The sequence below is a fragment of the Benincasa hispida genome, chromosome 4 (assembly GCF_027475165.1).
Source record: "Benincasa hispida cultivar pf3 chromosome 4, pf3_genome.v1.1, whole genome shotgun sequence".
Lineage (NCBI taxonomy): Eukaryota > Viridiplantae > Streptophyta > Magnoliopsida > Cucurbitales > Cucurbitaceae > Benincasa > Benincasa hispida.
In genome coordinates, this window is record NC_143481.1 from 39,115,148 (window position 1) to 39,140,069 (window position 24,922).

A 24,922-nucleotide genomic window follows, 5' to 3' on the forward strand; every position below is an offset into this window, starting at 1 on the left:
TACTCTCTCTTTGGAAGAGAGGACTCAGTCATAGTAGGACTATGACTTATTGTTCATTAGAGGAATCAGTGGTACTTAAGAAGTTAGATGTAACTACGAGGGAAAAATGGTAAATTGGCCCAGTTGTACTTACGAACGATCTGTGAAGGGTTGTTGCACTATTGATTGGTTGATATGGACACAGAAATATATCTATAGTGAGAAGAGTGCAGCTGTCAGTCTTTATTGGAATGTCCGGCAGTTAACGGATGGTAGATCTCGTGACTAAAGTGTTTAGTCAGTTATTCACGTACTGTTGGAGCTTCAAACTACAGGTCTATAAGGTCCCCTTGGTAGCTCAATGGATTCAAGTTGAGAATCCGTTCTTGGAGTTAGTTTGAAGTGTTCAAATTAACAAGAGAAAATTCAATTATATATGATATAATTGGTGTGATGTATGAGATACATCAAGTGGAGGAATTAATGTAAATATGATTTACATTAAGTACCATAAAATAGAAAAAGAACTATGGTTTATATGTTTCATGAGATGAAATATTAAAACTATAGGTTATAAATATAATATTGTAAGTTGGTTATCATATTTATTTATAATATATTAATTATATGATAATTAATTTCTTTTTCTCTAATAACTGAAAGAGTGGGAGGTTATTGGTGTTTTTATGGTAACCATGAGATAAAAAGGAAAATCGTTTTCCTAATTTGTGAAGTTACTTGATTCAGAAAGTTACTCACGAACAAGCTATCAAGTGAAAGGATTTCACTAAGAAATAGTTGTGCAGAGACTAAACGATAGCTTACCTTTGACTATACGATAGTCGCTCAGATCATAGTTAAACGATCGAATGGCTAAGTCCATATGATAGGCTGTTGTTTGCTACATGATTGAGCACATCATCTATACGATAGACAGTGTATTATCTCCCACTTGCTGGATCGTAGTCCTCTAGTCTCTTCCTTAAGCCAAGATCACATAAAGCCCACAACTTCTAGATTCTCACACCGAGAATACCAAGGTAACTATTATGGTGATATCCTCACTCAGTTTGTGGATCGAGTGAGACTCGATTGGTTTCGTGGAGGCTGTGTTCGTTGTGTTCATGTTGTGTACCGATCGTTGCGTTCGAGTGTGTTATTCTTGGATGCTTGGAGATTGATCGAGGGAGTCTTGAAGAATGGTTCTTCAAAGGTATGCATCCTCTATCCCTTGTATCATCGTTTAACATGTTGTAATTTCTTGTTGTGCATGACCTATTAGCTTCCATTTAGACTGTAATTGATTATGTTCATTCGAATGGAATTTGGAACAATCTCTTCTGCTGCTCATGAAAATCCTCGTGTTTGATTTCCTTCAAAGTCCAGCTGTCGGTCTTTAGTGGAGTGTCTGAGAGTTAACTGATTGTGAATAATTTAATTAAAGAGTTTAATTAATTATTCACATATTATTGGAGCTTCAAGCTACAGGTCCATGAGGTCCCCTCTGTAGCTCAACGGGAATTAATGAAATTTTTGGATTAATTTGAATTGTTCAAATTGATTGAGGGAATTAATTATATGTGGTATAATTAATTTAATCTAATTATATATGTTATAATTACTATAATGTATTTGATACATTATAATATAAAGTTTATTTGAGAGAAATTAAATATTTGAATATGACTCAAATATTAATTATGTGAATTGGATTCATATAATTAAATTTAATATAAATATGATTTATATTAAATATCGTTGTTGAGAGAATTAATCTATAGATTATATGTTATATTTGATATAACACATAGTTTAATATACATTATATGATAAAGTAATTATCATATATATATATATATATATATCAAAAATTTTATTAAAATTAATTATATTTATTAATTTAAATTTTAAAAACAGTTTTAAGGAGGGAGTTGTAACTCCCTCCCCTTTTTTCCCTCTACAACGTGCTGGAGTGGGAGAAGGGGTTATTCATTCTTCTTCTTCTTGAAGAAAAATTATATAAGAGTTTTGAAATTTTTCTTTCAAGCTTCCCAATCTCTTGATCTCATCCTCTAATCTTTCTTAAACTCCCTCTTCTAAAATAGCCAGAGCACACACAAAACTCTTGACTTTTCAACTAGAGAATACATAGGTTTCCATTGTGGTGGTGTCCTTTTGCTTCGATGGTTTTTCTTTCTTGAAGAACGATTCCTCAAAGGTAAGGGTTTCTAAACCTTTTTTTTGTTTTAACCTTCTCAAGCATGTTGTAATTTTATTTCTTAAATGCATAATCTGTATGTTTGTTTGCTTTAAAATTATAATTCTGTAAACTTTGGATTTGGATCCGGTCTCGATTTCCGCTCAAGGACCTTCAATGGTTCCTTCACCTTGTGTCTACAAGAAAATCATCAATGGTAAAGTAGCTTTCTTGGTACTTTATGTAGAAAATATTCTACTCATTGGGAATTATGTATGGTACCTTACTAATGTTAAAAAATGGCTACCAGTCCAATTCCAAATGAAGGATTTGGGAAAGGCACATTATGTTTTTGGGATCCAAATTATTAGGGATCGTAAGAACAGAACAATGGCTCTGTCTCAAGCAACTTATATCAACAAAATGATGGCTCGATATTCGATGCATAACTTTAAGAAGGGTTTATTGCCTTTCAGGTACGGAGTTCACTTGTCTAAAGAACAATGTCCTAAGACACCTCAAGAAGTTGAGGATATAAGACGTATTCTCTATTTCTCAGTTGTGGGCAGCTTAATGTATGTTATTCTCTACACTAGGCTAGACATTTGTTATTTGTTATGCAGTGGGACAGTCAATAGGTACTAGTCCAATCCAGGGTTAGACCACTGAACTGCGATTAAGAACATCTTCAAGTATCTTAAGAGTATGAGGGACAACATCCTAGTATATAGAGCTAAATATTTTATCCTTACGGGATACACCAATTTTTATTTCCAAACTGACAATGATTCTAGGAAATCCATGTCTGGATGAGTGTTCACCATGAATAGGAAAGTTGTAGTATTGTGTATTATGAACACTCGTGAAGGACTAACTTACTGTTATTGGTCTATATTCGTAGACACAAATATTGAAGGAACTCTTAAACAAGAGCATCCATGAGTGCGTTCGAATCTTTCCTATTTCATTGTGACCGAATTACCACACATACATTCTAACAAATAGGTATACATTTTAACATTAATTATAGGTATGTTTTGACAAGTAAAATACAATAGATTGAGTAAATGTACCAGTTGAAGACTGTCTTTACACGAACTCAATCTAGTAGAAGTAAACCCTCTATGGTCTTTATCGCCCAGCAAACAGTCGGCTACCAGCAGCACGATCGTCTACACGAACGACAGCACACGAACAAGCAGCAACCCGGGACGACACCACCACTCGAAGCCCTTGGTATTCTCGGAGTGAGAATCCAAAGAGTAGACTTTGATGGAATTGGTAGAGGAAGGAGGAAAGGGATGATTGTGTAGAATGACAAGCAAATGGGAGAGAACTATCGTATAGCGGGTGCTTGTCACTTAGAGAAAGGTACACGATCGTGTAGGTTTTACTAAGCAATCGTTTTGTAATTAGTAAGCGATCGTTTAGAAAACTCCGCGCGCTAAGCGATCGTTTAGAGAAACTGAGCGATCATTTAGAGAACACGTACGAACATTTAGTGTGCGTGGTGTGCGATCGTTTAGGCGATAAGACGTTATCGTATAGGCTCTCAGCTAAGCATCGTTACCTTTTCACACTTGAGCGATTTTTTTGAACTCTTTGCAAAATGAAAACCAATTTTCATTTTATTCTTTAGTTACAATAACCGAAATTAATCTTCTCACTAACGTACGATTTAGGAGAAATTTTCGGTCAATTATCACATAACCAACCAATTAATTAATAAATGAATATAATCATATTATATTCTTAACCTATAGTTTGATATCATATATCTACTATAGTAATTTCTCCTCTACTTGATATAAATCATATTTATATCTAATTTCCTCCAAAATAATATATCTCATACATTTAGTCAATTATATCATATATAATTAATCAGTTCAATTATATGATATATAATCAAATTCCCTCTTGTCAATTTGAACATTTCAAACTGACTCAAAAACTGATTCTTAACTTTATCCAAGCTACCTAGGGGACCTTATGGACTTGTGGCTCGAAGCTTCAATGGTACATGAATAGTTGACTAAACTCTTTAGCCACAAGATCCATCATCCGTTAACTGTCAAGCATTCCTCTAAAGACCAACAGCTGAACTCTTCTTACCATAGATATATTTCTGTGTCAATCGGATATAACCAATCATGAGTAAGATGACCCTTCACAGATGCTCGTAAGTACAGCTGAGCCAATTTACCGTTTTGCCCCTGTAGTTACATCTTACTCCTTAAGTACCACTGACTCCTCCAATGAACAATACAACATAGTCTAACTACGTGTGAACACCTTTTGGGCCAAGAAAAGGTGTGTGGTGCCACATCACTCAAGCTTTGCAATCAGTCCTTAAGGGAGCTATTTATCTACTTGCCCTACTTCGGAGAAAGAGTGAATTCCATCTTATGTAGCTGAGTTCCAAGCTCCCAAATTAAACGAATCCCCAAAATGGTAGGTTTGAATCGGCGACCTGGCCACTCACACTCATACAAATCAAAGGACCGCCCTCAATGGTAGGAGTTCCCAACTCACTAAGGATTGAGGTCATATTACATATGGTCATCATAGTGAAATGAAGTCTCTATCATGGACGGTGTTATATAAGGAGACGTTAACACTTCGTCGTTAGGTCTTATACAAACTCTTTGTATAGGACACCCCCGCTCGCATGTCTCCTACACAAATGATCTAGATCAGACCATATGTGACAAGTCACAACACTTGTGACCATTCCACAAAGTGGGCCGCATCCGTAGCTTTACCAGGATAAGATTTCCCTCCTATATCCATATACTACAGACCATTTTGGTTATCACTTAAGACATGATCCACTTGTATGTCACCACACACATGCTTAAGTTACATACTGATAACAAGAGATTTTATGTTTATTGGTTTGTGGTAAAGTAAATAAAATAAACAACTGAGCAAAATCAAGAAGTGAAGTAAAATATCATATATTATACATCACAAGCGTCTGTACAAACTGTTTACAAACTACAGGACACGAGACTTTAAGACATCAACCCCAACAAATATATCTACAGTGAGAATAGCACAGATGTGGGTCTTTAGTGGAGTGTACCCACAGTTAATGAATATTTATTAATGTGGTTAATGAGTTTAGCCAGTTAATCTCATATCATTTGAGCTTTTGATTTGTAGGTCCAGGAGGTTTATCCTAGCTCGTAAAGGGTATTGGGGTAATTATGTCTTGAATTGAGTTTGAAATGTTCAAATTCACTTAGGGAAATGAAACGTATAATGATACATTATAATATGAAGATTATATTTTAATTAAACTTTTTAATATAAATTTAATTTTGGATATGGTTTTGAGAGAATTAAATATTTAAAGTAGTTCAAATTATAATTTAATATGTGGATTCATATAAAACTATAGGTTAAAATTAATGCATATTAGATGCACACTAAAACTATAAGTTATGAGAGAAGCACAATTGAATATGATTCGAATGTAGGTTAAATTGAATATTAGATATTTAATTTGGTAATTAATTAATTGAAGAATTAATTGATTATTTAATTTAATTTAATTCAATCTGATTTAATTAAGTTAATTGAATTAAAACTCTAGGTTATGTGAGAAATGTTCATTTAAATATGATTTAAATCTAGTTATTAATTATGTTAGATTTAATTAATTAATAAAATAACCCCCATGTAAGGGAGTTATTAAAAACGTAGAATAACTCCCATGGTTTCCTCTTGGTTGATAAAACCTGTAAAAAGAAATGAAAAAGAAAAGACGATGTTGTTTTAATACATAAGGGTTCTAGAAAAAGAAAAGCTCTCAGAAAATTCTCTCTACTTTCCCAATTTTCAGATTGGTTCCCACAAACCAATTGCCCAAAATTTTCAGAGAATAGCGAGGTTCCCAATTGGTGATGTTCGTAAATCTATCACAAAGGAAAACTGTCGTTCTTCATTCGAGTTATCAATGAAAGTATGTGTTTTTTTCTTTTCTCTGTAGTATTAAATACCTATTTTGAAGTATGTTTAACCTAAATTTTATAGTAGGTTGAGAATTTTAGGTGTTTGTGTCATTCTGTAATTTTTCCTAGTGTACTGGTATTTTGAAATCTAAAATAATTACGAGTTGGGTCTTGGTTTTTTTCCCCCTGCTACGTTAGGGTTTTTATCCCTGCACACTACCCTCTAGACGTAGGTAGTATTTCACCTAATTGGGTTATTAAACTTTGTTGTCTCGTTTATTTATCTGTTTGTAATTATTTGTTGTTTCTGTGGAATGCTGTAACATTATTCTTAACAATATCTACCATGCAGTAGGTAACTTCTATTTTTTCAGTGTCCATACCCATGATAAACAAATATCGGTTACTTTAAATTGTGGTCTAATCAAAAGTCTTTCTTATTACATATTTATGAACTTAAAAATATATATACGTGATAGACAATTTATTAATTAATTTCATTTAAATACTATAACTACTCACAGTCTCATCTTATAATACTTAAGGTGCTAATAAAATTATTTTAGTGAAATTAACTATCTCAATTCTTCTTGCTAAAAAGTAAATTCATTATCGGTGGCACGTGAAGATCAAGTGAGTTTTTCTTGGCTCGATTTTCCACAACAATTATAATTCAAAGTGAAACCTACATATATAATACTGATTAAGACATATACTCGATAAAAAGGCCGAAGATTCAAAATTTCTTTTATATGTGGTTGAATTAAAAAACAGACATTATAGAACTAATCGATCGATGACTTTGTTCATTTTTTTGTTTTTTTTTTTCATTTTTTCATTTTTTGGTTTTTTATCCTTCTAAAATTATATGGCCAAAATAGCTAGACACAATATCTTTTTTTTATTATAAATATCATAAAAATAGATGTCTAATACTTAATATCCTAATGCCATGTGTCATTTTTCATGTTGTCCATGTGACATGTAATAATTCATGCTTGGTTTTCATGTAAGTCCACATCTTACTTGCTACTTTGCCTATAAATATTGGCATTTGGTGGATCTTAAGATGATGCACATTGGTGAGAAATTCACTTCAAAATTCCATTAATTTTCGTATTATCCAATTTTATAATTTTAAAATTTTAGTATTTTATTTTATTTTATTTTTTATTTATTTATAATTATAATATAAATATATTATTATATTATATTTTCTCCATGTCCATGTTCCCGTTGTACTCTTCGATTTCACAACACTTTATCACCTCAATTTCACAACACTTTATCAGCACGAGCTTCTATTGCTTCCATTGCTGAAGGTAGGTCGATTTTTTCCTCTTTATTATAATTATAAATTAAATGTGATTTTGCATATTTAGAACATATTAAAATTTTAATATAAATACGATATTTTGTGATGGTGTTGTCATGACAAACCTTACAAAATTAGAATTCGCAGCCCTTGACATCAATGGTAATAATTATTTGTCATAGGTGCTCGATGCCCAAATTCATTTGGATGCTATGAAGTTGGGAGAAACAATTAAAGAAGGAAATTCGACATCCAGTCAGAATAAAAAAAAAAAAAACTATGATTTTCTTTCATCATCATCTCCACGAGGGATTAAAAATGGAATATCTTACAATAAAAGATCCCTATATCTTTTAGAAAATTTTTAAAGAAAGGTATGATCATAAAAAGACAGTTATTCTTCCTAAAACCCGTTATGGGTGGATGCATTTGAGGCTACAAGATTTTAAATTAGTAAGTGATTACAATTCCGCATTATTTAAAATTAGTTCAAAATTGTTGTTATGCGGAGAAGAAATTACCGATGTTGAAATGTTAGAGAACACATTTTCTACATTTCATGTCTCGAATATGCTCCTACAGCAGCAATATCGAGAGAAAGGTTTTAAACAATATTCTGAACTAATTTCATGTCTTCTCATTGCCGAACAAAATAACGAGTTATTGATGAAGAACCACGAATCTCGACCAACTAGAACAACACCATTCCCTGAAGTGAATGTTGTGAATATTAATAATCATGGTCGAGGTCGTGGTGGTGGTCGATGTCGAGGTCATGATCGTGGTTGAGGAAGAAATAATTATTATTTTTGTGGTGGTCGTTCTAATCATTCAAATTTCAAAAGAACAACACAAAATGATGATCACAAAAGAAAAGCTCCACAAGATAAGAGTTTAAAGAGTGCTGGAAATAAATGCTTCCAATGTGGAATGACTGGGCATTGGTCACGTACCTGTCATACGTCAAAACACTTAGTTGACCTCTATCAAGCCTCCCTAGAGGAAAAAGGGAAAAATGTGGGAGCAAATTTTGCATACTAGAATAATGACATATTTGACCCATCCCACATGAAAAATTTGGATGTGGCAGATTTCTTTGAATCTCCTGAAGAGAAGATTGAATCAATTGGTGGAATGTCAAGTGTTTCTTTTGACTTTGAGAATAGCTAGACTTAATGTTATTGTTTTGTTATATCCATCTTCATATTTTTTTTAGTAACTTTTGTATATTTTAAGTGTTATTTTTCTTATTGTAATTATATTCCTTTAATGAAGAAACATGGATCATTTTCACATGTTGTGTGTTTAAAAATTGAGCAAAGAATATCTATGTCGGGCAGACAGTGCAACTACACACATAATACTTACAAATAAAAAATAATTTTCCAAATTCACAATGCTGAAAGCAAAATCAAGTTTTGCAAACTTGATCGAAGGTTTTGAAAAAGAAAATATTATTTTTCTAGAGGAACAAAATTTACAATTAACAATGCATTGTTCTTTAGTCAATCAAATAGAAATCTTTTAAGTTTTAAAGATATACATTGCAATAGTTATCATATTGAGACTGATCATAAGAATAGTGTGGAATATCTATATACTATCTCTCATCTATATATTATCTCTATTGTCTCAGATGAAAAACGTATATTGGAAAAGTCATCTGCTTTATATTCTAGATTGTATTATACTCATATATGAGTAACTGAAACATACGCAACAATGAACCTGAAGTTCACGAATCCAGATATATTTGTTATTTGGCATGATAGATTGGGTTATCCAGGGTCTATAATGATGAGAAGAATTATTGAGAATTCAAGTCGACACTCATTGAAGAGCTAGAAGATTCTTCAACCTAATAAATTATCATGTGATGCTTGCCCTCAAGGCAAATTAATATTTAGACCATCACCAGCTAAAGTGAAAACTGAATCACCTGCATTTTTAAAACGGATTCATGGTGATATATGTGGACCTATTAACCAACTAAGTAGACCATTTATATATTTTATAGAATTAATAGATGCATCCAGTAGATGGTCACACGCGTGCTTATTATCAAGTCGAAATCTTACATTTACAAGATTACTTGCTCAAATAATTAAGTTAAGAGCACAATTTTTTTTATTATACAATTAAGACCATTCGTCTTGATATGCTGGTAAATTTACATCCCAAGCTTTTGATAATTATTGTTCGTCAATTAGGATAAGTGTTGAACATCTTCTAACTCATGTTCATACATAAAATGGTTTAGCATAATCATTTATAAAATGTTTGCAATTAATTGTAAGACCATTACTTATAAGAGCTATGCTTCCTTCATTTGTATAGAAATATACTATTTTGCATACAACGTCACTTGTACGCATTAAGCCAGTAGCTTATAATAAGTATTCGCCATTACAATTATGAGCCAAATATTTCCCATCTGACAATTTTTGGATGTGCAGTATATGTTCTAATTGCTCCACCGCAATGCACTAAGATGGGTCCTCAAAGGAGGTTAAGAATATATGTTTGATATGATTGTCTATCAATTATTAAATATCTTGATCCCTTGATGGGTGATGTATTTACTACACGATTTGATGATTGTCATTTTAATGAGACAAATTTTCCAACATTAGGAGGAGGAATTAAGAAATTGGAAAAAGAAATTACATGGAATGCATCATTATTGTCTTATTTAGATCCCCGTACAGATCAATGTGAACTTGAAGTTTAGAAAATAATTCATTTGCAAAATATAGCAAATCAATTACCAGATAGATTTATAGATGCAATGAAAGTAACTAAGACATATATATCAGTTGCACATGTTCCATAAAAAATTGATATCCCAACATAACAAGTTGTCGCTAATGAGTCTGGAACACGCCAAAAGCGTGGTAGACCAGTGAATTCCAAAGATAAAAATACTTGCAAACGAAAAATAAATAATAGTAAAAAAGACTTGGTTGAGGATGTAAATACCCATGAAGAAATCCTCGGCATGACTGGTGAGGAAAGTGAAATACCTAAAGATAATAATGAGATTTCAATAAACTATGTCATATTAGGGAAAAGATGGAATCAAACTAATGTAATTATTGACAAAATTTTTGCGTATAATGTTGTTTTTGATATTATATCTGAAATATGAGGATCTTAAACCAAAATTTGTTGAAGAATGTCGACATAGAAAAGATTGACTTAAGTGAAAAGAAGCAATCGAGACAGAATTAAACTCACTTTCAAAATGACAGATTTTTGGATCAGTAGTCCAAACACTAAAGGTGTCAAACCTATGGGATACAAATGAATATTTGAGAGAAAAAGAAATGAAAATAATGAGGTCACAAGATACAAAGTAAAACTAGTTGCACAAGGTTTTTCACAAAGACTTGGTATTGATTATGATGAGACATATTCTCTAGTAGTGGATATAATCACACTAAGATATTTAATTGGCTTGATTGTATTTGAAAGTCTAGATATGCATCTTATGGATGTAGTCACAACATATTTATATGGTTCTCTTGATAATGATATTTATATGAGAATCTCAGAAGAATTTAAGGTACCTAAAACATATACATCTACAGGGAATGGTATTCAATAAAGTTGCAAAGATCACTATATAGATTGAAACAATCAGTATGGATGTGGTACAATCGCCCGAGTGGATATTTATTGAAAGAAGGATATCAAAATAATTCAATATGTCCGTGTGTTTTTCCTTGGTTTGCAAATTGAGCGAAGCAAATGGAATATTTATTCATCAGTCAACTTATACAGGAAAAATCTTGAAAAGATTTGTATGGACAAAACACATCTATTAAATATCCAGTGGAAGGCTGTTTATTGAATATAAAGAAAGATATATTTCGACCTCGAGACAATAATGAACAACTACTTGATCCTGAAGTACCATATCTTAGTGAAATTTGTGCACTTATGTATCTTGCTAATAATACAAGACCAAATATTGCATTTTTAGTAAATCTATCAGCTAGATATAGTTCTTCTCCTACAAAAAGACATTGGAACGGAAGTAAGCATATACTCTGTTATCTTCGAGAAACAATCGATATTGGTTTGTTTTATACAAATAAATCAAATTTTGATCTAGTTGGTTATGTAGATTTTGGATATTTATTTGTTCCATACAAAGTTAGATCTCAAACAGGTTATCTGTTCACATGTGGAGGAACTGCTATATCATGGCGATCGATGAAACAAACCATAACGGCCATTTACTCAAATCATGTTGAAAATCTTGCAATTTACGAGGCTAGTCGAGAATGTGTATGGCTGAGGTCAATGACTCAACACATTCGTGAAACGTATGGTTTATCTTCTAATAAAAATCTTCCAACAATATTATATGACAAAGTCAACATAGTTTGCATAGCCCAAATCAAAGGAGGATATATTAAAAGAAGATAGAACAAAACGTATTTCACTGAAGCTTTTCTACGCTCATGATCTTGAAGAAAATGATGACATCATTGTACAACAAAATTGTTTGAAGGATAACCTGACAGACTTATGTACAGAGGCATTACCAACCGCAACTTTTGAAAAATTGGTATACAACATTGAAATACGACGACTCAGATATCTTAAGTGATGTTTTCGTGAGGGGGAGTAAATATATTGTATTCTTTTAGGAGTATGTATTATATGAAATATGTACTATTTTTTTTTCACTAAGGTCTTTTTCCCATTGAATGTTTCCTAGTAAGGTTTTAACGAGACATATTTTATATATATATAAAGGCATCTAAGGAGGAGTATTATAAATATCATAAAAATAGATACCTAATGCTTAGTGTCCTAAAAGCCATATGTTATTTTTCATGTTGTTCATGTGCTTTGTAATAATTCATACTTGGTGCCCATATAAGTCTACATCCTCCTTGTCACTTTGCCTATAAATAGTGGCATTTGGTAGATCTTAAGATAATAAACATTGGTGACAAATCCACTTCAAAATTCTATTAATTTTCATAGCATCCAATTTTATAATTTTAGTTATTTTATATTATATTATATATATATTTTTTATTATATAATATATTATTATAGTATATTAATTTGTTTCCATATCCGTATCCTGTTGTGCTTCTCAATTTCACAACATTATTATTATTATTTTCTTTTAGCCCGAATTGTTGAAAGAGTATATAGCATGTCCTTAAAGTTGACCTTATATTTTGAAACTGTGTAGATGAGATTAGAATTAATTATTAGAAAACCAAAAGACTGAAACGTGTGGAAGTTGAAACGCAGTTTGGAAATTGAAGCTGTTCATGAGATGAAGTTCAAGCTATGGAAGAATTCTCAGGCCACAGAAGCTGAGGTTTTAATTTTCTTTTCAATATTTTTCAAAATTATTTTTTATTTTTGAAAATTAAGTCTATAGATATCATTTTCATCTCACAATTCCTTTTTTTTTTATCTATTTTAAATGAAAAGGAAAAAGACTTAATTTTCAAAGATAAAAAATAAAAAACAAAATAGTTATCAAACGAGGACTATTTTTTTAGTTTTAAAAATTTGAGTTAAATTTTTAAATCATTGGTAAAAAGTATATAATAAAAGAAAAAATTTAGAGGTAAAAACAGGGTCAATAAGTTTAATTTTAAAAAACAAAATAAAGAATCAAATAATTATCCAAGATCTTGCTATTTAAGTTCGAGTACTTTGAAAAATGGGCAAATTATATATACAAATAGTTTTACTCAGTTCTTAGGACTTGAAGATTTAAGAGTCAAAGGGACCCTTCTTCTGCGTGCATTTCCCCAACGCGTCGACAGGAAAGCTAAATCCGACAACAACTTTGTCAAGAAAATCAAAAGGCTTGGGGCAAAACTGTATCGTTTTGTTTTTATTTGTTCAAAATGAAACTTCTTTCCTCTTATGAATTACAATTTTTTCTTTCAGTTTTGAGTTTATTTTTCGCTTTTTTTTTTATTAAAGGTTTAATCGCAACACATTTTATAACAGATAGTAAAATAAAAGTGATTTAACACACAACATAACTTGTTATACACGATGTTATAATATTTCTAGAAAAATTGTAGATAAACACAAAAGACTAAAGCCAAAACAAAACATAGAATTTTGTAACCCAGTTTGATGCAATACCGCATACGTTTGAGGCAGTATGCCCGTGAAAAGATATATTCACTAATATAAAGTAAACAATTACAACGATCCACTTATTTGTTAGTAGATGACAAAAATAGTAACACTGGAATAACCCAACTTAGAAAACAATTATTTAGTCTCCACTAAGTGTAAGACTCCCTCTCAATGAATTTTAGGCTCTCATTAAGTGTAAAATCCCTCCACCTTCAACGTACTTAGACTCCTCTAAGTATAATAATCTTAACAGATAAGGAAAAAGTATTCTAAATATTTTTTTGTCTATTACGTATTCTAAATATTTTTTTGTCTATTACGTTATAATGATATTTAGATGTTTTTCATTGATACATATCTATAGCCACTTATAAATATATTGATATGGTATATCAAATATAGGCTTAATAATAAATGAACATGTAGATAATAAAAAAAAATTAAAAAAAGAAAAAGAAACAAAACTTAAATATCATTGTTATACTATTTTATTTGACTGATAATGTATATCAGTCATATATACCTAATGTAAGTAATTGCCTAATGATAATTGAAGTAGTAATCGCCTAAAGATAATTGAAGTAAAGTAATACGATTTTTATATACTATATTTGTAATATATTGATATGATATATTAATAGCAAATAAAATAACAAATGAGCATATAAATAATCAATAATAAATACTTATTATTGATAGATCTCTATAAATGATAACGTCTATCACTGATAGATCCTTAATTGATAGAATCTCAGTAATTCATAAGTCTACCTATAATAGATTTTTGTCACTGAATGATAGAACTCAATTAGTAATATCTATTAATAGAAGATAAAATTTTTTCATACTTACAATTAATTTTAGATTGTGCTAAATTCTATTGACATATTTGAAATTGCTTCAACCTAAAATATTAATCATATTGTTTAAATTTGGTTATTAAGTGGATGTAGAATATATTACTATTGTGAATTTGTTTCTCTCTAATTTTCTCCTAGTAAGTTGGTAAGATTTGTGGAAAGGGAATCCAATAATTTCACCAATTATTTATCACGCGTTTATAGTCAATGGAGACTTGAGCTCATCGCCTACCTTTATTGAAAATTTTCATACCACTACACAATTTATATAAATATATATATATATATATATATATATATATATATATATTTATAGGTAAACTGACCTAATTAAACTTTAAGCCTCCATATTTAACAACTGTGGAGAGTAGAAAGAATTAAAAAAGAAGGCAAAGACTTGAAGAAGTCTACATTATATAATTTCGAAGAATTTATGAGTAGCAGATAAGGAATTTAAGGAGAACCCATCTCCAACTTCATTTACATTATCAAACAATAACCATTGAAGCTGGGCAAACAAAGTAATGGCCAAGGAAATTCTTAATCAACCTGTTTCTGAGTTGGAGGCTGATGATCCATCAAATACTATCCCATTTTCACCTTATAAGGTATATTTTCAAAGACCCCTTTTCCTCTTTTGTTTTATTTTACAAATTATAAGGAATATATGTTGAAATTAATTAAGTTAAACATACTTTAATTTGCTTGAGAAGTTGTAAATTAATTATGAGTTTATGAAAATTACATTTGAGTTCAATTTAGGTTGAGAGTTAAGTATGTTAATGTATGGATGAGAGTTGATTTTGTAGTTTCATGAATTTAAGTCTGCAGTTAATATGGAGTTTTATTTAATTAGTATATACTATTGTTTAAGAAAGTAGGGAGAATAATATATAATGAGGGAGTTCAAATAAAAAGTGTAAACCCGATTTGAAAAGTTAAAATATAAATAATTTTGTTTATCGTCTCAAAATATTAGTTTATTGACTATTATTTGTTTGTGAGTATGTATCACAAGCTTCCAACGATATATTTGAAGAGTCTTTCAAATATATATACATGCGTGTGTATTATTTATTTATGTTTTTTTTGGAATTAATCCTTACAACTTTAGTTTGCAATAAAACCCTAAAGTTCTATATTAAATTATATTTGGAGACACATAAGACCAAACAATTTTTTCCAAGAATATATTTTGAAACTACATTTTGGATATATATGAACGTTCATACTGATACATGTGAGATGAAGTTGCTAATAAACTTGTAGAATTTGATATTTGTTTTTTAGTTTACAGCTATTTTTGTTATTTGAAAGAAGATATCTTTTCAAACATATTCCAGAAAAAGGACATAAACTAATTTAACAGAATAGTTTCTAAACACCGAAGATGTTTTCCAAATTAATTAGAATGAAATATGAAAATATTTTTGTATCCGGTTCCTTTTTTATTCTTAAGTTTTAAAATGCTATGTTGTTTTTATTTTGGTTTCAATTTAGTACTTACATTTTATAATGTTACAAATTTCCTACCTATCCTAAAAAAAAAAAAAAAAAAATTCCTCTCGAGATTTGAATTTTTGCTTCAATTTAGTCCTTAAATTTAAATATGTATGTCATACAATGTCAGGTAGAGGTGTTCGTAAGTTGGGTTGAGTTGGATTGGATTGAAATACTTTGTAGGCCCAATTCAACCATTTTGGGTTGTAAATTTCTCCAACCTAAACAATGTTTCATAAATCTTGAACTCAATCCAATCCAACTATGATATATTTGAGTTAGGTTGATTCAGGTTACTCGAATCATTATTTAAAATTTAAGAAATAACATGTTAATATGCGAAAGAATTTGTTTAATTATTCTACTATTGAATTAGGATGAGCAAAAGTCAATTTCGATTTGATCAGTTATTCTCATCTAAACACATGGTGATACTATTTTGTATGGGGGATTTGCAAGTTTTGACAGCCAAAAAGACCCTTCTTCCGCACCCCGTGCATTTCCTCGACGTCCCCAAAGAAAAGCTAAAACAAACAACTTCGTTCTCAAGAAGATGAAAAGGCTTCGAGCCAAAATTTGTCGTTTTGTTTTTATGTGTTCAAAATGATTTCTTCAGCAACTTTCATTACTTTTTTTACCCTAATCTAATTTAAATTGAGGATTATGTTCTAATTGATTCTCTCAAAGTTTAATACATTATTCTTCCATGTGGATTAAGCATAAAACTATGGTAGTTTGCAAAAATATTTGCAAAAAATAAGTCAACTGGAAATTCTTTGTAAAAATAGGATAATTTGTTTGTTCTTACTCATGTCAGTCTTTTGTAAATATTCAACCTTGATATGCTCTGCCACGTGGACAACCCTTAACCTATTGAATCTACTTTTACCCATTTCACTTTTTTTTTATAGAGAAATTTTCACACATAACAAAAAAAAAATCAAACTATTTACAAAAATAACAAAAAAAATATATATATATATATATACATGGATAGACAACTATTAGCGTCTATCAATGATAAAATTAATAGAAGTCTATCAGTGTCTATTAATGATAAAAATTTATAGAAATCTAGAATGATTAAATTTTGCTATTTTCTAAAAATAGTTTCTCTTATTTTTCTATTTTTTAAAGTCCATTTTTAATATAACATCTATTTCAACATTTTTTTTTAACTCTCCACCTTAAATGAATAACTAAGTAATAAAAGCAAATTGAACACAACTCATGGCCCATTGATTTTTTTCCTTGCTCTAGTGTTGGCAAAATTTCCCATGGGGACCCACCTCGATCGGGATGGGAAAACCCCGGTTTGACTGGGGATGGTATCAAATCGAGAAAAATTTTTGGGGCCCCATCTGGAGACGGGGACAGTATCCCCGCCCCGTCCCGACCCCGACCTCTATTGATCCTCGACCCTGATTTGATATATTTATAATATATAAAATAATTTATTTATATATATGTTTATAATATATAATGTTGAATTGAAGCCCAACATTAAATATCTAATTTCTAACTCTAAGCCCAATAAGTCAAATCCAAACTTTAAAAAAAAAAAAAAAATCCCTAAATTGAATATGGTAGGGGATTCCCCGTGAGGAATTAGTAGGAAAATCCCTATTGGGAAACGAGGAATAGGGCCCGCAGGGACCTCTTTTCTCAACAAAGAATCCGCACCCCTGTCCCCGCCTTCAAATGGTGGGGACGGGGTTGGGGATGAAGGTGAATTTCCCCCATGGGGCTGGGATGAATAAAACGAAGTCAATACTGTAACAAATAAATGAAGAGTTATAAGATCCTACAATAAAACAAAGTCGATACTAAATAAAAAAAATTTGTTTTCAGAAATACATGGAAGAAATAAAATGAAAACAATGTTAATAAATACAGAAAGAAAACAACGTCTGGAACTCAACATCTTGACCAATCGTCCAACTTCAACTCCGAATAGCATCCTACAATAAAATCAAACCATTCAAATGCCATAATCTTTTATAGACAAGAACAATTATAACCGCCCCCCAACAACACGTTCAAACTTCATAAACATCCATAAACACACAAAAACTCCAAGTTGAATGGCAGAACGAACAAAACGAGTACAATCAAACTCTACCCATCCCCCACGACATTCCCAACGCTCATAAACATAAGAAAACTTATAAACTCTTTAAAACGATTATAACCGAACTCTACCCACCCCCACAACATAGTCAAACTTCATAAACAAGAACGAATACACATAAAACTCAAACTTTCTCCCCAAAACAATCTAAACCAAACCCGAACCACCCCCCACAATACATTCGAACTTCATAAACATTCATAAACACACAAAAACTCCAAGTTCAACGATAAAACAAGCAAAACGAGTATAATCAAACTCTACCAACCCCCACGACCAACATGGAACTTCTCATAAACATAAAAAAAACACACGAAAACCTACAAATTTAACTCCAAAACGATTATAACCGAACTCTACCCACCTCCACAACATATTCAAACTTCATAAACAAGAACAAACACACATAAAACTTAAACTTTCTCGCCAAAACAATCTAAGCCAAACTCGACCCACCCCCTGCAATACATTCAAACTTCATAAATATTCATAAACCCACAAAAACTCCAAGTTCAACGACAAAACGAGCAAAATGAGTATAATCAAACTCTGTCCACCCCCCACGACAACATGAAACTTCTCATCAACATAAAAAAAAAAAAACACATGAAAACCTACAAGTTCAACTCCAAAACGATTATAACCGAACTCTACCCACCCCCACAACATATTCAAACTTAATAAACAAGAATGAACACACATAAAACTCAAACTTTCTCGCAAAAACAATCTAAACCAAACTCGACCCTCCCCCCACAACACATTTCAACTTAAAAAACATTCATAAACACACAAAAACTCCAAGTTCAACGACAAAACGAGCAAAACGAGTATAATCAAACTCTACCCACCACCCACGATAAACATGAAACTTCTCATAAACATAAAAAAAACACACCAAAACCTACAAATTCAATTCCAAAACGATTATAATTGAATTCTACCTAACCTCACAACATATTCAAACTTCATAAACAAGAACAAATACACAAAAAACTCAAACTTTCTCCCCAAAACAATCTAACCAAACTTGACCCACCCCCACAACACATTCGAACTTCATAAACATTCACAAACACAGAAAAACTCCAAGTTCAACGACAAAACGAGCAAAACGAATATAATCAAACTCTACCAACCCCCCACGACGAACATGAAACTTCTCATAAACATAAAAAAACACACGAAAACCTACAAGTTCAACTCCAAAACAATTACGATTGAACACTACCCACCCCCATAACATATTAAAACTTCATAAACAAGAACAAACACACATAAAACTCAAACTTTCTCCCCAAAACAATCTAAACCAAACTCGACCCACCCTCCACAACACATTCGGACTTCATAAACATTTATAAACACACAAAAACTCCAAGTTCAACAACAAAATGAGCAAAACGAATATAATCAAACTATACCCACCTACCACGACAAATGTGAAACTGCTCATAAACATAAAAAAACACACAAAAACCTACAAATTCAACTCGAAAACGGTTACAACCGAACTCTACCCACCCCCACAACATATTCAAACTTCATAAATAAGAACGAACATACATAAGACTCAAACTTTCTCCCCAGAACAATCTAAACCAAACTCGACCCATCCCCCACAACACATTCGAACTTCATAAACATTCATAAACACATAAAAACTCCACGTTCAACGACAAAACAAGAAAAACGAGTATAATTAAACTCTACCCACCCCCACGACAAACATGACAATTCTCATAAACATTAAAAAACACACAAAGACCTACAAATTCAACTCCAAAACGATTACAACCGAACTCTATTCACCCCACAACATATTCAAACTTCATAAACAAGAGCAAACACACATAAAACTCAAACTTTCTCCCCAAAACAATCTAAACCAAACTCGACCCACCCCCTACAACACATTGAAATTCATAAACATTCATAAACACACAAAAACTCTAGTTGTTTTGGTACCATAGCTGCATAATAGCCAACAATTCTTTATCATAAAGCTACTAAGACATAACTACTTTGCTACCATAATTGCAGGATAACAACATACTAGACAACTAAATAGTGAAGTAATCACACCTAATTCGATGGCCCTCCTCTCTATGATTGTATCATGTCTTCAATCATTTTTTTTTTTTCATTTCTTCTATTTGTCTTGTGTGATCCTCTTTCATTTGTTTTTGCATCTTCAAGTTCCTTAATCCTCAATTGAGACTGTTAGAAGTTGGCTCTCAATTCCCTCACCTCCCTCTCCGTTCCTTGAGTAGATGATGAACTCGATGAGCTATTACCCCTTCTTAACTTAGGTTTAGGGCCTCAGCCTAGGCCTTTTGAATATCCGGGTCGTCTACCTAAAACTGTCTCACAGATTTCATCCCCTGTTTGTGGTTGAGAACCTTCTGGAATGGGGTTAGATTCTAATTCTAACATTTGATTCTTGACATATTAATTAAATGTGTATGTACGAGCGACTTATCATCGTAATAAATTAATATGAAATACATGTAAACAGAGAAAAAGAAACGAGTAGATACATGAATACTCATCATCGTCATCTAAATCAAATTATTCATCAGCACTTGAACTGTTATTGGGAGATAATTGTTCTTCATCATCGTTTATAAAGTCATCATCACCATGTCGAATGATTGGTCTTTCCACAACTATAGGATCTGTTGGGAATGTCCTAGAACTTGCAGTTCGTGTTAAACATTATATTTTATCAATAACAATGACTTGTTGATTTTGCATTTTATTATAAAAATTTAATAAACGCATCATTGGCTATAGTTTGAATGCTGTAACTTTATGTAGTGCCATAAACAGGATCAAGTTGACAGTATATAGCCTAAATGGTCTAAGTATATGGATGAAATTGGGTATCTCGTCTTAGTAACACTATTGGATGCAACCCACTCTGTAGTTGTTACAAGAAGTTGTAAGGTGCTACAAACGATGTGATCCACAAATCGTTCATGTTGAGACATGAGAGTGGGGGCATCCTATGCAATGAGTTTGCATATATACTGGACCACGAAAATAGTCACTTTTCTTTATAATGACCGTTTACTGTTAAAACTGACTATTTCATTTATTATATACCTAGGTTAACTCGATCTTAATCTTGAGCTAGCTATGAACTCCTATTTGTTCGGAATTATCCTTTGATCTGCAAACGGTGAGAGTAGTCCAACACCATTGCTCAATAAGCTTAACATTTTGGAGATAAGACCGGATGAATAACTGGGGACATAGCTTACAAGATGGAATTCACTCCTACCCTATTTAGGGTTAGCAGATAGGTTGTTCTCTTAAGTACTGACTCCAGGTCTTGAACAATCGAGGCTCCACCTTCTTATGATAGAGAAAGGATTGCATTCATAGAGATTATGAATCATAATTGTTCATTAGAGGATTAGTAGAAACTTAAGGAACAAGATGTAGTCACAGGGGTAAAACGATATTTTTGACCTAGCTGTAATTACGAACAACCTGTGAAGGATCGACTTACTGATTATGGTTATTAAGTGGACATAATATATCTACAGTGAGGGGAGTTCAACTATGGGCTATAGTGGAGTGTCCCATTAGTTAACGAATAGGGGTTAGATTGGACTAATGAGTTTAGCCGATTAATCTCGAATCATTGGAGCCCATGATCTATAGGTCGCAAGGTCCCCATACTAGCTCGTAAATAGATAAGCTTTAGGGTAGCTTGAGAAATTAATTTCAAACGTTCAAATTAAAAAGAACAAGAGAATAAATATTTAAATATATAAAGATGATTATTGTGCAAAAATTAATTTAATATTTGATATTAAATTAATTATTTTTTAAAATTAGTTTATGAAATTAATTTAAGAAAATAAAATTTTGAATTAAAATCATTTTTTTAAAAAAAGGAAAATGAAAATTCGTTTACATATTGCACAAAAATGGAAAATGGGTTTTTTCCATTATCATTATATTTATGTTCACACAAAAAGCATTATCTTCTCTACTTTGATTCTCCAAGCATGAGCTGCAAGCCATGCACTTCATCTCTTTGCATGTTTATCAAATATATAAAAAGAAGATTGGAGTTGTTGGAGAAAGATAATACAGAATTTCAAGAGATTTTTCTGAAGAAGAAGTTGTCTTTTTCAGCCAGGCTGCTGTGAGTTTCTCTGGTTTATTCACATCTTCAAGTTGTTCTTGAGTCCTACAACTCTACCTAAAGCTCTAAGAGCATAGTAGGGAAGACTTTGAGGTGGTTCACGTTGATAACAAGTGAAGATAGGAGCTAAACATACGTTTTCTTAGAGAGTTCATCAAAGGTACGTTCAAAACACCCATTTTTTTTAAAAGAGTATGCTTTAGTTTTTGCTAAAATTAGTGAATTAGAAAGCCTATGGATCCTTGATACTTCCGCTACATGTTGTTTAACTCTTTCAATTGGTATCAGAGTATCTTTTAAGCTTTCAATTCGATCTAATTTCGGTAAGGTGGGTGTTTTTTCATGAGATATATGAAACTGATGCACTGTTATGGTTTTCTCTGTTTTGGCATTTTAATTCTCTTTAGTTTCTCAATTAAATTTGTATTTGGCTCTTGTTTGATGAGAATTTATGTGTTACAAGTGTATGTAATTTATTTAGAGTTATTAGAGTTGAAATAATATATAATTGAAGAAACAAGCGAAAGAGGTCGAGCTACTATTCGAGCTTTTTCAGCTTCTGCTTAAATCTGTTGCTGAGGTCCAGTTGCTAAACAATCGTTTAGCTCCAGACGTTACACAATGAGAAGAAAAGCTAGATGATTGTTTAGTAATATGTGCTGGTCCTTGTGATGTTGAATGCTAAACTATCGTGTACCTGGGGGAGCTAAGCGATGTGTTCATTCGTTATACGATAGCATTACGCGATCGTTTAGTTTTTGTTGTGGAAACTAGACGATATGTTGATTTTGCTAAACGATGGCGCTATATGATCGTTCAACAATGATGTGCACTAAACGTGATGAAGTGCTATGCGATAGCAATGAGCGTTCGTTTGGTCGTGGAGCTACGCGATTGCGTAGATAAATGCTATGCAACGCGATGATGTTCTATACGATGGAGCTATGCGATCGTTTAGCTGCGAGCGGATATTAAACGACGACTTGAATGCACTAGGCGATGGTGTTATGCGATCGCTTAGTACTATGCGATGGAGCTAAGCGATTGCACTACGATGGAACTAAACGATTGTCTAGTCCTATGCGATAGAGCTAAACGATCGTTCAGGTTTCAAGGAACACTATACGATCATGTACTTCCTCTCAACCCCAGGCGATGACACTAGATGATTACATCTAGGCATTACATGATCGGTTTTAGCAGCATATTGAGGTTGGACCGAAAGCAACCGATTCGATCGATTTTCTCAAGGTTCAATCCGGTTCAGCCTCAAATGGTTGTGATTGGTCCGGTTTAGGCTTTGTTGGTCCGGTTCAGACTCGTCTAGCCCGGTTTAAGTTGTTTTGGGTTCGATTTGGAGCAGTTCGAGCGGTTAAAAGATAGTTTTGAAGCTGTTTGTAATAGTTAGCTGTCTGTTTGCTTGTTTATGCCAAAACGAAAACCATAACAGTTAGTATTTAATTGTTTATGCATGAGATGTATGTGATAATTAAATAAATTCATGTATATGCATACAATATTGAAGGAAATCGGAAATGAGATTTCCATTAGCAGCAGAACAAGACTATTCCAAATTACAATCATGAATTAACATATGTTTACAGTCGACTTCAATACACACGGTTATACAATTACAATGCAGAAATTACAGCATGAACAACAAATAAACAGAGATCAAACTTTACGCACATATGAGGAAACGTCTCCACGCTCTGTTGCGCGACTCTGATCGAACAACAGTAACCATGAGCACTCGATCTACACGACCGCAACACAGCACGAACACCACACGAACACTTCATGCTTATCCTCAACGATCTCCTTGGTCACGAATTCCTCTGCAACATGAACGACCTCCACATCACCACGAACGGCCTGCAGAAAACCTCGACGGTGTCGAGTTGAGTCTGACACCACCAATAAGGTGACCTTAGTGTTCTTGGTGTGAGAATCCAGAGGGTGGGCTCTGTTCGGACTTGGTATGAGGCAGATGAACAGAGGAAACAACGATCGCATACACGACTGGGCAAGTGGGAGATGGCAGAGACTGATCGTATAGGTCGATGCCCAATCGTTTAGATAAAGCTATGCAATCATCTAGCAAAAGCTATGTGATCGTTTAGCTCTATCGTTTAGCTCGGTCTGTCGCCTATAGACTCTACACTATCGTTTACCTTGGGCCAGCGATCGTCTAGCAAAGCTATGCGATCATTTAGTAAATATTGCACGATTCTTTAGATCGCCACTGCACGATCGTTTAGCTCGCCCAGCCGTCCTTTAGTAAATCCGAATTTACTTGATGACGCGTGAGTTTCTTTTTCGCGAGAGAAAACTCAAAAACCTTTTCAAATGTTTGTAAAAACTTCTTTTCAAAATAGGAAACCACTTTCCTTTTAAACTCACGGTTACCATGATCCAATAACCACCCACTACTTTGGTTATTTAAAAGAAAAAGAATTAATTATCTAATAATTAGTATTTTTATAAACATAAATGATAACCAACTTATCATACTATATTTATAACCTATAGTTTTAATATTTTATCTCATCAAACATATAAACCATAGTTCTTTTTCTATTCCATGGTACTTAATGTAAATCTTATTTACATCAATCCTCCACTAGATGTATCTCATACATCATACCCATTATTATATATGATTAAAATACCTCTTGTCAATT

The 24,922-nt window shown here is 32.3% G+C and overlaps 1 long non-coding RNA gene across 1 annotated transcript; it reads left to right on the forward strand.

The window, feature by feature from the left end:
• Positions 1 to 14,749: 14,749 nt before the first annotated feature.
• On the forward strand, positions 14,750 to 23,793 carry LOC150036691 (uncharacterized). The gene is made up of 2 exons (XR_016529368.1): positions 14,750 to 15,053; positions 22,229 to 23,793. It is a non-coding gene; the product is annotated as an uncharacterized LOC150036691 (long non-coding RNA).
• The last annotated feature ends 1,129 nt before the right edge of the window (positions 23,794 to 24,922 follow it).